The 15,721-nt window shown below is 40.8% G+C and overlaps 1 protein-coding gene across 2 annotated transcripts in view; it reads right to left on the reverse strand.

Moving 5' to 3' along the window:
* The window catches only part of TMEM237 (transmembrane protein 237), a 723,713-nt gene that overhangs the window by 663,522 nt on the left and 44,470 nt on the right, over positions 1-15,721 (reverse strand). The window lies entirely within an intron of this gene.

The raw sequence follows: 15,721 nt of genomic DNA on the forward strand, positions 1-15,721 counted from the left end.
TTAGCGATGATAATCTTACATTCGACCTGCATATACAAAACTGCACAAGAAAAACTCATCAAAAACTAGGGATGCTTTACAGAGCCAAAAACTTTCTCACTGGTGCAACTAAAACTTACACTTGCCACTACTTATCTCCTCACCAAACTTCTTTATGGCACTCCCATCCTGACTAACCTCCAGGCTTCACAATAACTGAAACTCAAACAATGCTATAATAAAGTTGCTAAATTTGCAGCATATACTCCTTTCAGAACCCCCCCACTATACAAGCACTGAAAAGCCTAAACTAGTTAGAACTGCCACATCAACTAACATATATACAACTTCTTACCACTTACAAAATTATCCAGCATCCATCTGCCAGTCCAGCACTAGAACACATTCTACACAACTATGTTCCCAGTTGGTCACTGCGTTCCAGTGATCAAAAACTCCTTTATGCAAACCTAGCAAATCTGCTGGGGATTCTCTATACTCATTCAAGGCTGCTAAGGCCTGGGACTCCTTACCTGTATCCAACAAGTCTATATAAACCTTCCCATCTTTCAAAACCACTGAAAGACTTCCTAGCTAAAATCTGGCTATGTTCTTGCTCAAAACCAGAATAACCTGTATCCCTAAACATGGAGTTCCTTTTCATTCCTTATACCACCTCACTCTCCCTTTTTCACTTACTTCCATACTCCTATGTAATTCTCTTCTCTGACTTTCTCTCTAAATACATCATAAGCCTGCTTTTCCCTCACTTCATATTGCAATTCATATTTGCATTAGACTAACATACATTTACTTTCTCTGCAAACTGTCTTAAATTTCTCTAAATATTACACGATTCTAATATACTTTGCATCAATTATTAACCAATGTTTTTATATTATGTCTAATCTGTTATAATTACTTAACTGCAGATGTTTTTGTTTTATTTTTGAAGATTGTAAAGTTATTGTTCTTAAATGTTTTGTAATAATTTGGAGCTTTTCTCCCCGGATCTCCACTGAAAAAGGGCTTCTACCCAGTTGGACTTTCCCAGTAATCAATAATTAATCAAGCAATCAATAAATAACAGTAGATGTTCTTCTTTTTATTGCTGCAGTATTCTTCACCTTGGGGATCTCCTGCCAAGGATAGCCCAATGTCTCGCCAGCATACCAAAGTCTTTAGATCTTGTATCCACCATATGTCACATTTATGCTCCCTGTACATGACGTAGGGCATAAACGTGATGCACAGACACAGATATACAGACCTGAATTACCCCAGAAGAGAACAGCCTCTAAAGGACAAGGGAGGCTATACACATCCAGAAGGAGAAAATGCAGATGGAAAAGGGGGATCCTCGGCCAGCAGAGTAAGCAAATCAAAGCCCAAAAGAAAAAGCAGGGATGGATTGAGGGACTGAATAATACAACAGTGAAGAGAAGGACATCTACTGTTATGGTAAGATTTTACACAACTCTACTACATCCTTCTATATCACTGTTGCAGAATTCTTCACCTTAGGGAAGAATACAAAAGCTCAAGAAAAGGAGTGGGAGGTGGAAGGCTGGGAACAGTCCTCAACAAATCCATGCAAGATGGCCCTAACAAAACCTGTTCTGGCCCTAGAAACCATATCCAATTTATAATGCTTACTAATGGTATGCACTAACGACCAAGTAGCAGCTTCAAGAATTAAATTTGTGTCCAAATCCTTGAAGAAAGCACCAGAAGGGGCAACAGCCCTAGTGGAATGAGTTCTAACAGGAAAAAGATAGACACTTGCCATGAAATGAATAAAAAAAGCCTCATATATGGAGGAGATGGTTTGCTTAGAAACAGCCAAGCCCAATGTCTTGTGATGAAAAGAAACAAAAAGCTTGTCAGACTTATGAATGGTCTTAGTTTTATCCAAATAATACCAGAGCTGTCTGTGCAAATCCAAGGTATGCAGAACCCTGTCACTAGCCAACTGAGGAGAAAGCAAAAAGGAAGGGAGTTATACTGTCTGATTCAAGAACAACACATTATCAACCTTGGGCATAAAAGAAGAATTGGTATGAAGGAACACCCTGTCCCTGTGAAAAACAAAAAGGGAGGAATGACCATAAGGGTCTGCAGCACAGAAACCCTCCAAACAGAAGAAAGAACAAGTAATAAGACAGTCTTCCAGCTACAGTGTCGCAGAGAACTGAAACTGAAGGCTCAAAAGGAGCCTAGAGCAATTTTTCCAAAACAAAATTAAGGTTCCCAAGGAGGAGGAGGAGTAGACTTCCTTTTGGAGCCTAAGATGCAGGATGCCTTTAAGAAACTGACCTCAAAACAAGAAACTAACTGAGGATCTAAGGGCAGACAGATGGAAATACCTGAGAAATGGGCCTTCACATTAGAAAAGACCAAGCCAGGCTGGAGCAACTCACACCGCTAGGAGAGAACCAGAGAGATCCCACTGAAAAAGGGTAGGAACATGGCATCACACTGAAACTCTTTTCCATTTGGACATGCAAGACTTTATGGTTGCAGGTTTTCTTGCCTCCTGTAAAACCCTGAGCGCAACCTCAGAAAAAAGGTGCGTAAAATGGATCAAAACGCTAATCACTCACAGTGTCAGCTGAACAGTGGACAAGCGAGGATTGATGACTGACCCTTCATGCTGTGTGAGGAGGTCCAACTGGTGAAGTAACTTGTGGTGACTGCCCTTAGCCAGATACATCAAGAGGGGGAGGCAGTGCTATCTTTGCCAAAAGGGAGTCACTATCAAGATGTTTGGTAGTCCAGCTGAATTTTCTGGAGGACTCTTGGAAGTAGAGGAAGGGGAGGGAAGGCATAGAGAAATGTCCCCTTCCATGGAAAAGAAATGGTGTTTGTCTTCCACACCAGATGGAATGACAATCTGGAACAGAAGAGAGGGAGCTGTCTGTTCAGAGGAAAGGCCAAAAGATCTACCTGAGCAATATCCCACTGATGGACTATGTCCAGAAACACATCTCTGTGAAGCATCTATTCGTGCAACTGTGTTTTGGACATGCTCAAGGAATCTGCCACTAGATTGTGCTTTGAAGGAATATACACTGCTTGAAGAGTTAGCTGATAACTGACAGCCAGATCCCAGGCCTGAAGAGCCAGCCTGCAAAGAAGGCAAGACTTTGTGCCCCCCTCACATTTGCTGACATACCACATCACTCTGGTGTTGTCTGTGTAAACCTTTAGGGAGCCTGGAGACAGCATAGGGTAAAAAACCTGAAAGGCCAGAATAAGAGTCAACTCTTTGATACTGATATGGTCCGACTTCTGATGGGGGGGGGGGGTAGAGACAATAAACCTTCAGGTGACCATAGGAAGCCACTCAGCCCATGCCTGATGCATTGTGAACAGCTCTTGAGAAGGCACAGAAGGCTGAAAGTGCAAGGCCGGGTTGAGGGTAAGTTGCTGAATCTAATACTCAAACTTCTGCTTGAGATAAGAAAAAAGAGGCACTCTGAAATCCACTTGGTGGCAATTCTGAAGCCAAACTGAACTGGGGTATCATTGAAGCTTCCGCATATGCAGTCTGGCAAAAGGAAGCATTGGAATAGAAGAAGCCAGGGCCTGAAGAAACTCTCTGGCTGGAATGGCAGGCAGAAGACTGGAAGAAAGCTGTCAAGGGCAAAACTTCTATTCAGAATTTTTGCCACTGGTATAGAGTTTTTACTTTAATGTAATTATTGATGAAATAATAGTATTGTATAGTTGTGGACTGTAGTATTTGAACCCACACCCTCTGACTAAAGCCTAATACTGGACTCTTACAATTGGTTTATGCTGCAGACTAATGCATGCGTACTTGCTTTTACATTTGGGATATGCAAAAATTCAGGTCTGTTGGGCCCTGATGTAGCCAGAGTCAAGGAAACCAAGGTAGGAGCCACAGGCAAAACTGGCTAAGCCACTGGCTTCGACTAGCAGGAAGGGAACACAACTGGCCCCAAAGATCTAAGATCTATGGGGCCCAAGGAAGAAAACCAAGCTGATGGAGTTGAAGCTCCAGGGAGACAGCCCAGGGTTGAGGCAATAAGGCCCAATTGCATCTGTACCTGTAAAAATGATCTTAATTGCTACTCCAAACCCAAAACTTTTTGGCTGCAGACTGACCAAGTCGATGAAGCAACAACAAAGGGGTTTTGGAGGGCCCATCTGGTAGGCAGGGACTCCACTGATTGGATCTGAACTGGAGTAGTTTGAATCCAAGGTGGAAATGGGGGGGATTCAAGAGAGAACTCCAGTGGAGCAGACAGACAGAAAAGTGAACTAGCCTTTCCCAAAGCAGCCCCCTTGGACAGAAAGGGATGGGGTATCCTCAAAGCTGGAGAAGGAGCCTTCCTCTGAATTGGCATGGAATGCGACTGCCTGCAAGATGTCAGAACCGATGGCAGAGCTGAAGCTGGCATGGAATCTGAGGCCAACCCAGATGGAGCAGCAGAAATAGAAACAGGAGTCAGACTGCTTACATGCTCCTTCAGAAGATGCGTGGTCCTTGAATCTATGTCTATGACCCATATCAAACTTGTTTTCCTTGCTGGAAGAAGAAGACTTGCCAAAAGGGGGATGCCCTTCAACACTAACTTTGTTCGCTGCTCATTAATGGCCTGAGAGCGGAAGCCGTCACAAATAGAGCAATGTGACTCCACATGGATGGTTCCCAGGCAATAGACACATCTATCATGGGTGTCTTGTGAAGGCAGCTTATACCCACACTCCATGCACTTTTTGAACCCCTTTGGATCCATGACAAAAACTTACACACAGAACAAGTAATTAACTCCAATAACACAGACAACAGCATGCTAAATACTCCTACTAACTACAGAATAGCCACTAACAGTAACCTACAAGGAAAACAATACACTCAAAACACTATAAACACTTCAAACGCATTAGGCAGGAAAAACATGACACTTGACTAACCCTAAACCTATACTACCTAACCTACAACTCACCATCACCTACATCTAAAAACACTCAAACAGGGTAGAGGACAAAGGCAGCAAAAGCACACTACAAAACCAGCAAAAAAGAATACACTGCAGCTGAGCAACAACCAAGCTGCTGTCCAGGAATGGTGGCAATCAAGACTGGAGGTTTTGGCCATTCTCAGATCAGACTTTGATCTGATAACCCACAGGTTAAATTGAGACAGAAAAAAACAATATCAGATCTGTTTTTTATCACTCCGTGGGACAGCATGTAATGAAGGACAGGTAGAAATAAGAGTCTGCTCTGGTGGATGAGGGATTAGCTCCAGGAAAGGAGGAATTTCCTCCCACTACCATTTGTAACCTTGATGAATGATCTTTAGAATCCATTTGTCAGAAACTATCTACTGCCAAAAGTAAATTCAGATTTTCCAGAAGGGAAAAGGGGATGCCAGGGCAGGATGAGGTCCCTTAATTAGTCATTTTGCCTTGCTGGACAGTTCTTGGTTTTGGGGGGTTCCAGAATTCTTTCTGGAACTCCACTGCCATTCATTCTTAAGCATCTGTTTAAACAGTCTCCACAAAATGCAGGTAATTTTGGTTTTTGCCAGAATTGAATGAGGGGTTAGAGAATCCCTTAAAACATATGGTAAAGAAGGGATAAAGAATCTACCAAAAGATTCATTGCATCAATCTACCCCTTTCATCACACTTTTTTTTATTACCTCTGCATTAGAGGGGCCAAAAAATAAATCTCTATCCAAAGAAAAATTTGGAATCTAATTATCATCTGGGAGGTTCTGAGAATGCAGCCAGGCAAACTTCCTCAAAACAGTACCAGTGGCCATAGCCCAATAAGAAGTAGCAGTCATACACTCACTGTAAGCAACGAGTAGGGATTTGTACATTAGAAGAAACAAAATTATTTAAAGCAAATTTTTCCTCGCACGAAGAAACTGCAGACAAGGCATTCTTCATACTTTCACAATTAGAACAAACTAACACACAAGGCTGACAATTAAAAATTCTAAAAATAAAAGTTGCAAGAAGCATAGTTTTCCCCTGTACTTATCAATAATCTCCCCATCCATATCCGAAAGAGTAGGACTGGAATTAAAATGTTTAGCAGCAGTAGGACTGGGTAAAAAATTTGAGCTGCCGGGTCAAGTTTGGGACGAGTGTAAAAAAAAAACGAAGAACTTTACACATCCTATCTGCTTTTTTAGTGGCAGTTGGCTGCCTATCAGGAAAATTGCAGGCAGTAACACATATTCTCAAAAGATGACAGAACTGGAGAAATAGGTGAAGGTTCTGGAATTTCTCTCTGTAATATTTTCTGATGGACTGATAAACCTCAATGTGTTCTCTCACTGAAAACACTGGCACATTCTGGAAACAGTCTCAGAGAAAGGGAAACCCTCCCAAGAAGAATAAGAACCTGAGCTGCCGTCTTAGTCTGAATGAGAAATCCGAGGAGAAATCCTTGCATCTGTCTCTTAATCTTCCTCTCCAGATTCAGAATCTTGAATCTTTTCATGAAAAGACAAATCTTTCTTTTACCAAAACAAATACTTTAAAAAAGGGATTAATAGCTTGAATTAAACCCTTAGCCAGACACAGTAAATTACTCCTATCCAAAAAAAATTGAAAAGGAGTAGATATGCATTTAGTTTTCAGTTTCTTTCTGGCAGGAAAAATGAGGCATGTGGTGTTATTAATGGTGACCGCAGCAGCTTCCCCAATGATGTGCCAAACCCTGGTCCATTGTGGCTGTACGTACTACACCAGAGGGATTTTGGGGAAAAACTAATGGCCAGAGGAAGATGAGGCAAACTGCTAGCCTGGCTGTTTCTTAACTTTTTCCTTTTGTGGCTCAAAAAAGGACCAACTATGGGACAGACAATTTGTTCAATGGTCAAGCCAAAAATTGTGCGTCTTTCTCAAGAAAAACAATCAAAAGCCAGCAAAATTTACAGTCTATAAAAGTCATTTTTTTCAAGGAAAAACACAGTAAAAGACACTTTAAAAACACTCATCCAGCCCAAAAAGTAAAATAAACACAAAAATGTTTCTTAAATACTTCAACTTTTAAACTGACAGGAAAAAAAGAGCACTCTCATTTAAAAGTACAGCCCTTCTGGAGGTAACTTTTGCATAGCTTGAGTAGCAAAGCTGAATAACCTCTAATAGCCATCTAGAAATGATTTGTGTACTGGCTGACTATTTTTTTCTTGCTATCATTGGAAACAATAAGTTTTGTAAAGTTTCTAAAACCTTTAGTTTTGTTCCAAGTAATGTGGCGTGGACATCTAACTTATGAAGAATCCTCTCTCCCCTGTTTTTTTTGTTTTGTTTCAGGGTAGAACATAGGGAGAGGAATTGTATGGTTTAAGGTAAATTCAGAAATAATTTTTGGCTTAAAAGGGTTGGTTCTAAGGCTCACCCTATCCTTAAAGAGTAAAGGATACTGAATAGATGTAAGGGCCTGTAATACAGACACTGATCAAGCAGAAGTCATAGCAATGAGAAAATCAGTCTTCCAAGTTAGAAATTTCAAAGAAGAACTGGCTGCATGTTCAAAAAGTGACAGAGTTAACTTCTCTAGAACAAAATTTAGATCTCAGGAAGGTCTCATTCTTTTTCTAAACAGCCACATATTTAATACCCCTATTAAAAACTGATTCTGAATAAAGAAGAAATGAGGAATCCAGTGGCAGACAAGCAGAAGTGTCCAATAGGTGTACCTTGACAGAAATTAAGTTAGGCCTGAAGTCAGCAATTTGTACACATACTGAAGAACCAGAGGAGTCCCCATCTGTGATGGGGTTTGTTCTCTACTGTAGCACCATCTAAAAATCTTTTCCATATTGGCTAAGTAAGGCTTTCTAGTAGCAAGTTTTCTTACCTCTCTCAATACTTGCCACATGCGCTCAGGAAAAATGATGACAAAATGAGATTAAAAACCTATCATCCATACAGTTAGATGAAGATTTTGAATGTTGGGATGGATCCCTCTGTAAGTGTGTGTTTTTGTAATTGCCCTTGGCCAACTGCCTAAGGAGGGAACTGGATAACTATATATCCCAGGTCAAGTTTATGGATTAGCTTGCCGCTTTTGACTCTGTCTTGGTCTTTTGCCTCAGGGAGGCTTCCCTATTTCTTGCCTTGGAGGCAATGGCCAAGATTCAGAGGGGTAATTCCTGCTGTAGCTACGTGAGGGAGACAAGTAATATTCTTTCACTGGTTTAACATCTTTCCCTTTCTTATCAAGTTTTTCAAAAACTTGTTCAGCAGGTGTACTGAAGAGGAACTCCTTACCCAGTGGGACATCACAGAGTTTCTCATTCACCTGGTCTGAATAGCTAGTTTATCTGTGTGTGACAGATACTGTAGCAACTGACCTAGTTGATGCATTCAATGCATCATAACCCCATTTTAGTGAGTACATGGACACCTGGAGTGCTGATCCATCTGTCTCCTCTATGTCCCTCTGCAGGCTCTTAACTGAGATCCCCTCTGCATTAGCAATGATTGTTTCTTGTAAAGAAGCCATGTACTTAAACATGTGAAATTGGCAGTTAAGAGCTCTTATAGCCAGAGTAGCTAATATACAATTCTTTTTACCAAATCAATCAAGCATTCTGCTCTTTGTCAGTTAGTGAAGGATGTCTGGCTGCACCCTTAGGAGTTCTCATGACAGATTAGATAAACAAACATCAAGGGATCTGCCTATGGGTTCTTGTAAAGGTGTTCCTGTGTCAAGCACTCTATAGAAGTGATCTGGCTTCCTAGGGGCAGAAGGAAGGTAGTCAAGGTGCAAACAGATGTCCTCAAAGACCAACCATAATCACATGCACTAGTAGAATGTCTAAAGGTCTGGGAGATGGCAGGCTCAGAATCTTATGGGGCTGGTCCTGAGAAAAAACACTTTGCTCTCCCAATTAAATGTGTCCTTCATCTTGTGCAGAGTTTCCCAAAGAACAAGTCTTTGGGGGTGGGGTAGAGGAATGGATGTAATCTGAATCAAAGTCAGGAATTGACTGAGGAGGATGTCTGGAAAAACGAGCCAACATATGGACAGTGAGCATTAGAGAAACAGAATAGTGCACTGGACTGCAAGACCAGAAAGAACTTAAGATGGTGCCGAGGAACATCTTTCCTATACCCTGATGTTAAGAGGCAAAGCTAGGATGTTTTTTTTTTCTTTTTAAAGAAGGGTCCTTGACATCCTTCTCCTTTTTTCTATTAGCTTGCCATGTTTTATTGTACTGTGGTTTGGAAGATTTTTGCTAGGTAGATTTGATTCACATTGGGAAAAATGGCCTTCCTGGATGGATAATTTCTTTGGTACTTGGGAATGGGAGGCAAAAACAATCGCTTCTCTCTTTCAGCTTTTTGAGGACCACACCGCAGGAATTTCCGAACAATAAGTCTTTATCAAGAGGGATATTTTAAAAGGGGAGCTTTCCCATCTTCTGGGAAGTACTGCAGTCTCACCCAGGCATATCTACTCATAAATGTTATAGTTACAGCAGCTCTGGGAACAGTGTCAACATCATAAACGCATACAAGAGTGCTTAGTAACTTAGAAAGTTGAATTAACCATTTCCAGCAAATTAGTTTTAGCCTCCGAGTTTAGAATGTTAACCAAAAATTATTGCATGTTAGCAACTAACAGGTAAAAGGTGTTTTAACATATGTGAGTCAGTTTATTGCTCCAAATGCTAAAGCAGATGACACTCAGACTTTCATGTCAAACCTGTCAAAGGCAAGACTACTCATCATCTGGGAGAAGACTGGCTGAAGAAGAGAAAAGTTCAGTTGTGTAAAACGTTACCATAACTGTTGATATTTGAAAGTTCACCATTGCAGTAATAGTGACAGATGGGACATATTCTATAAAGCATAGGGCCAGTATACCAAAGCTGAAGCACTCCTTTCTCACATGTGACACCAGCCATCCAGCCATAGACCTACGCATGAGGACTATGCACTGGTAATTAAAGAACATATCACCATGAAACTACTCAGAGTTTTCTTGCCCCAGATAGGCACCGAGGCTAGCTATGAAAAGGATATACTCAGGAAAAATGAAATATAGATGGGGAAGTATAGGCTAATACAGGTTCCACCTCAGCCTAAAGGGAAAGAAAAGAAAAGTAAAAGGGGATGGAGGGTGCACATCCTGCAACAGTGATGTATTTCAGCATCTACTGTTGTGGCAGGTTCTTATACAACTGTACCATGTTCATCACTAGCTCACTGTTGCAGTAATGCTAACATATAGGATGGATTCCAAAGCTTTTAGGTAGACTGGAGGGTGGCAGGGTAAGAGAAACAGAAATGGAGTCTAGTAATCCTTGAAGTATGGTTCTGGCAAAACCTGTCTTGGCTCTAAAAAAACATCTATTTTGTAATGCATAGTAAAGTTGTGAATGGCAGACCAAGAAGCTGCCTCTAAAACAGATTTGGAATAAAGTCTTTTGTAGAAGTTACTGAAGAAGCTACGGCCTTTGTAGAATGAGCTTTAGCAAGCCCTTGGAGGGATTTTCCATGTAAAAACTAACCAAAAGAAATGGCAAGAGAAATCCATCTGGAAACTTTGTTTGTTTGTTTGTTTACTGGAGGACCTTGCATTTTACCTTCAAAGGAAAAACAATTGACCAAATTGTCTGATCTCTTTACTCTTGTCCAAACAAAAATCTTAATTGTCTTGTGTACATATAACAAATGAAGTATTATTTCTTCCTTATTTTGAGGACTAGGAAAAAATTAAGGAAGGTGAATTGACTGATTCAGAGGCATTTTAGTAACTCTTTATGTACAGAGCATTTCTTAATGCCAGCAGATCCCGCAAATTACAACATTAAACTGATGAATGCATGTCTGATCTTCTGTGTAAATTTATATACCTTGATAAAAGATTAAATAGATAAAAGATACTGAATCTCTGTTTAGGGACTTCAACAGTTCACCACTAAAAAATGTTGCAAAACACCAGTCCAATGAAAAAACTGAAACCAAAATGTAAGGACTGGAAAAACTAGAGGTCGAGTAGGTTTCCACACCTTCCTTTAATGGGAATAAACAAAGATTTAGCACTTTTGTCCGAGTCAAACTGGAGACTTCATCAGAATATACACTTTACAACTCCAAAACTTTTTAAATAGTAAAAACATTGTGATGATTGGTTAAAACAATTCCAATAAAATGTTGCCTTATACTTGTCTCGTTTCCCCAACCATTTTCTACAAAACCTCATAAAAACTTAAAAAAATGTATATAAATCCAATCTTCTCAGTTATAAGGCAAAATAAAAATCATACATTTTATAATCTGTCACTACAATTTATACCAATCATAATGGTACATCATATTTACAATTCTTGTTTCTTGTTCTTTTCTTACTCTCAGTATTACTATGTTAATCTATCTGTTTTTTCCTTTAGGATTGGGGTTATGGAAATAGGCTCATTTAAACCTGGTGGAAATACGGCTGCTGTTCTTAGTTGCCACAAAGTCTCCTTTTTGTTTAACAAGGTTTTCTAGCCCCCGCCTCCCCCCGGGATTAATCACAACCTATTCCAAAATACCAAAGGTAAACTTTTTAAAGTCCCTACAAACCAAGGAATGCTTGTATAGAGCATTGATATCTTAAGATCATACAGGTGCTCATACAGGCTGCTTTTAAGTGCTCGCTCAGCCTTTTCAATATAAAATGCTGTGCAAATGCAGCAGTTAGCCAAATATATTATTTTGGTAGATAAACAATTTCTTCTTCTAAAAATAATTTTACTAGACATTTTACTGTCTAGTATAATCTCTGCGTTCCTGTTTATATATTCACCCTGACTGCAAGCACCGCAGGGTCTTGTACCTAACTGCTTTTTCCTTGGTATTGGTATTTCCATTTTCTAAAAGTCTCTTTAAGTTTGCACTGGTTTTTGTAATAATGTTTTTTTTTTTACCCACAGTACCATTAACCCTAGGGTCAACTCTAAATATATTCCAGTTTCTATTTATAATGTCCCTCACCTTACCAGACAAATAATTATGTGGAACAACACATGCCTTCTCATAGTTTTTACTACTATTCAGTTTGTTGGAATTCTCCTCGGCAACAAGTCCCTTTCCCAAAAGTGGCATATAAGTGACCCCCCGATTTGTTCGCCCACAGTATCTTTTACTAATTTTTTTAGGGTAACCCCTCTCATAGAACATGTCCACTACCTGGGCTACTCCAGTGCAGAGCTAGGGTAGTAGTCATAATCTCAATCGATGCCTCACAGGAAGAGTGCATTCAAGCAACAGTTGAAGGAACCATTAGATAAAGCAGAACAACACAAGTCGGAGCTGATAAGGACAGACCTTAATGCTTACATTGGGACAGACAAAACAGAATGACAAATGCCTGTGCACACATGGGTTGGACAAAGGGAATAAAGAGAGACCATTCTAGACTTCTAAAAGGCAAATGGCTTGATGGAGGCTAACACATGGCTGAATCTGAGAGACAGTCAACAGATCATATACAAGACTGGCCAACATGCAATTCACATGGACATCCTCCTAGTAAGGAAATGACACTGAGGTCTAATCAGAGATTTCAAAGTCATCCCAATGAAGCGGTCAGCCCACAGCATAAACCACTGCTGGCCCCAATCAGCTATAAGCAGTGGTCAGAGAAGGCCTATAAGGGCAATAGAGACTAAGCTGAAAACCTGAAAGTTGACTGGAGAGAAAGCACAAAAGTTCAAGGAAATGCTCAAAGCTCTAGCACCTCAGGATGAAGAGGAAATAGATATAGAAAAGATGGACCAGACTAAGAAGGAATACTGGCTGGCTAACAAAGAGGCTAAGACAGCAGTCACAATAGCAAAAAACAAGCTATCAGAGGCACTTTACCAGCTTCTGGAAAGTCACTCAGCAGACGCAACAAAAACTATCAGTTTGCCAGAAAGTTAAAGGTGGCGCAGAGGTTAGCGTTGTCACCTCACAGCAAGAGGTTCTCCAGTTTAATTCTCGGCTGGGGTGCCTTCTGTGCAGAGTCTGCATGTCCTCCCTGCACTAGTGTGGGTTTCCTCTGGGTGCTCCATTTTTTTCCCACATTCCAAAGACGTGTCTTGAGTGTTTCTCCTCAGGACACCACTGAAAATGGGCTCTTCCCAGTCGGACGTTCCTGGTAAACAAATGTTAAATAAATAAATAAATAAATAATGATCAGTCACCCTTCATATGAGATGCCAGCAACAACCTGCTCACCAGTCCACAGGACATCAAAGCCAGATGGAAAAAAATACTTCCTGTAGCTTCTAAATGCAGAAAACCCCACAGAAGCTGCACTTCCCAGACACTGCATAAAAGAACAGCTCACGCTTACAGAAGAATTGCACTAAGAAAAATGAAGTCAGGGAAAGCAGCAGGCTCAGAGGAGGTGACAGCAGATGCAGTTGTGATGTTGGGGAAGTTAGGATGAATAAAGGATCCAGAGGGTACTCAGCTGTATGGATAGAAAGGCATATCCCAGATGGGGAATAAATATTCTAGTGCCACTGTACAAGAACAAAGGGGAAGTTCACAACTGCGGACAGCACAGTAGTATCAAATTCTTGTCATACTGCACAAATGTACTAGGGAGGGTGACTGATAAATGAATGTGAAGACTAGCAGAAAGTAAGACAGGAAATTAGCAATTCCAATTCAGATCAGGATGCAGCACACACAATCCAATATCTGAAGCAAGACAGAGTTGAGAAGATGCTAGATACAAAGAAGGAGTCCAACTAGGCATTCTGAGACTAGAAGAAAGCATATGTCATAGTCTCAAGAAAGCTGATTAGAGCAGGCCTGCAATGGTTTGAAGTTCTGGAAACATTGGTACAATTAGTAATGGCTATGTACAAGGACTCAGGGACCAAGTAATAATGAGGGGTTTCCATTGCGAAGAGGTCTGCATTATGGTTCAGCTCGGAGCCCACTGCTGTTCAAACTGGTAGTGCAGAACATTAGTAAATAGGTCCAAGAGGAGAGATCAAAGGAATGGAATGCCAAACTGAAGACACACGGGATGAAACTAGAGTACAGACAACACATTTGTCATTGCAGCAAATGGGGGAAATCAGAAGAAGCTAAAAACTGATATCAAAGGGAAAATAATGGAAGAGGTTAACAACTTCAAACATCTAGAAGGAGTAGTTGAGGAGAAGGAAAGTCTGAAGAAGTTGGTCAAAGCTAGAATCATGGTGGCTGTAGCTGACTGGTAGATTGTCAGTGTAGTATGTAACAGAAGAATGCCAAAGAAGCTGAAAAATAAGATGTACAAAACAGTGGTGTGACCAGTACTACTCTAGGGTATAGAAACCAGGGTAGTGAAGGCACAGCAGTTGAGAAAGCTAGAGGAGATGGAGATGAAGTACATGAAATAGGTGGTAGGGTGCACACTGTGGGACAGACAAAAAAAGTGAGGACATCACAGCAGCAGGCAAATTAGCTCCATCTGCAGAGGTCAAAGAGGTCAGATTACAGTGGTTTTGGCACATGTGCAGGAGAGCAGTAAAAATCTGGTACAGATGATTTCAAAGAGAAAGGAAGAAGGCAAGGGAAAACAAGGGCATCCAACAAGGAGATGGATGGATTGCATAAGAGAAGACCTGTGACAATCAGTCATGACCTTTGAAGAAGGTAGCAGAGTGGCACTGAACTGAACTAGAGAGAGAGAGAGCGCTCGGCATTGGAGGTGACGCCCAGATACCATGTATAATGTGAAAAAAAGGGGGTTGATGGTGATGATGGCAGTGCCAGTAGTATATCCTTAGGTTAAGGTCTTGACAATAGCCCAGGCAACCCAAGGTTGAAGTTCATCTTGGGCACCTGATGCACTATTATGATGGCTGGGTGGGCCAATCCTGGGGAAAAAGAGGGGCAGAGCTTGCTACACACTACCACTATCACTCAGAGGAGGGATGACCTTGGGGTGGGTAATAGGATCACCAAGACCCTGATGGCTGGTAGCCTTCATAGCAAGTGTGTGGAAGTGTACTTGCAAGAAGAGGGTATTGTGAACCACAATGATGATGCAATTTGCTCATCTCCTCACCCAGTGGGGCTGGGTTAGCCTTTTCAAATGCTCTCATTGCTGGAATGCTGGAAAATATACAAGGTACCCCCAAGGCTTTCTCAACAGCTCTTGCCTTGGCTCTGAGTGGAATCAATGGCACAGAGGAGCAAATGAGCACTGCTCAAATAAGGATAAGCTTGATAATCAACAGGCACGGGGGGGGGGGATATCACCTAAAATATCAAGGAAGAGTCTTCCACAGTCTTTTCTTCCCTCACCCAACCATGAAGAAAGTGTAAGAAGGCTATCTTGAAATTAATTAATCTGAAGAGTTTTATTAAAGTGACTACAGCATAAAATATGCGTCATACAAGATAAGCTAGCAGTTTAATATCACCAACCTCATGTGGCACTAGCTGTCATTCAATGCTACAGCACAACGTACAGCAATGTAGACATTTTTTCACCATATAGTTGGAAGTATATACTGTCACATCTTACAGCCAAGCCAAGATCATTCAAACATTATTATGTAAAGCCAAACATTTTTCAAGTATTCTGTGACACTGCAACATCACAAGACATGGCAGACTGCACATCTGATGGAACAGTCAGCCTAAACTAACTTGGAGTCAACAAAAATTAGATTCTGTATTGAAATTTACATGTTAAAGTAAAACAAAAATGCAATAAATCCTACATACAGTTACTCAGACTAACTTCAGCAAATGTT

This window comes from Protopterus annectens, chromosome 2.part0 (assembly GCF_019279795.1).
Source record: "Protopterus annectens isolate FY-2018-M chromosome 2.part0, PAN1.0, whole genome shotgun sequence".
NCBI lineage: Eukaryota > Metazoa > Chordata > Ceratodontiformes > Protopteridae > Protopterus > Protopterus annectens.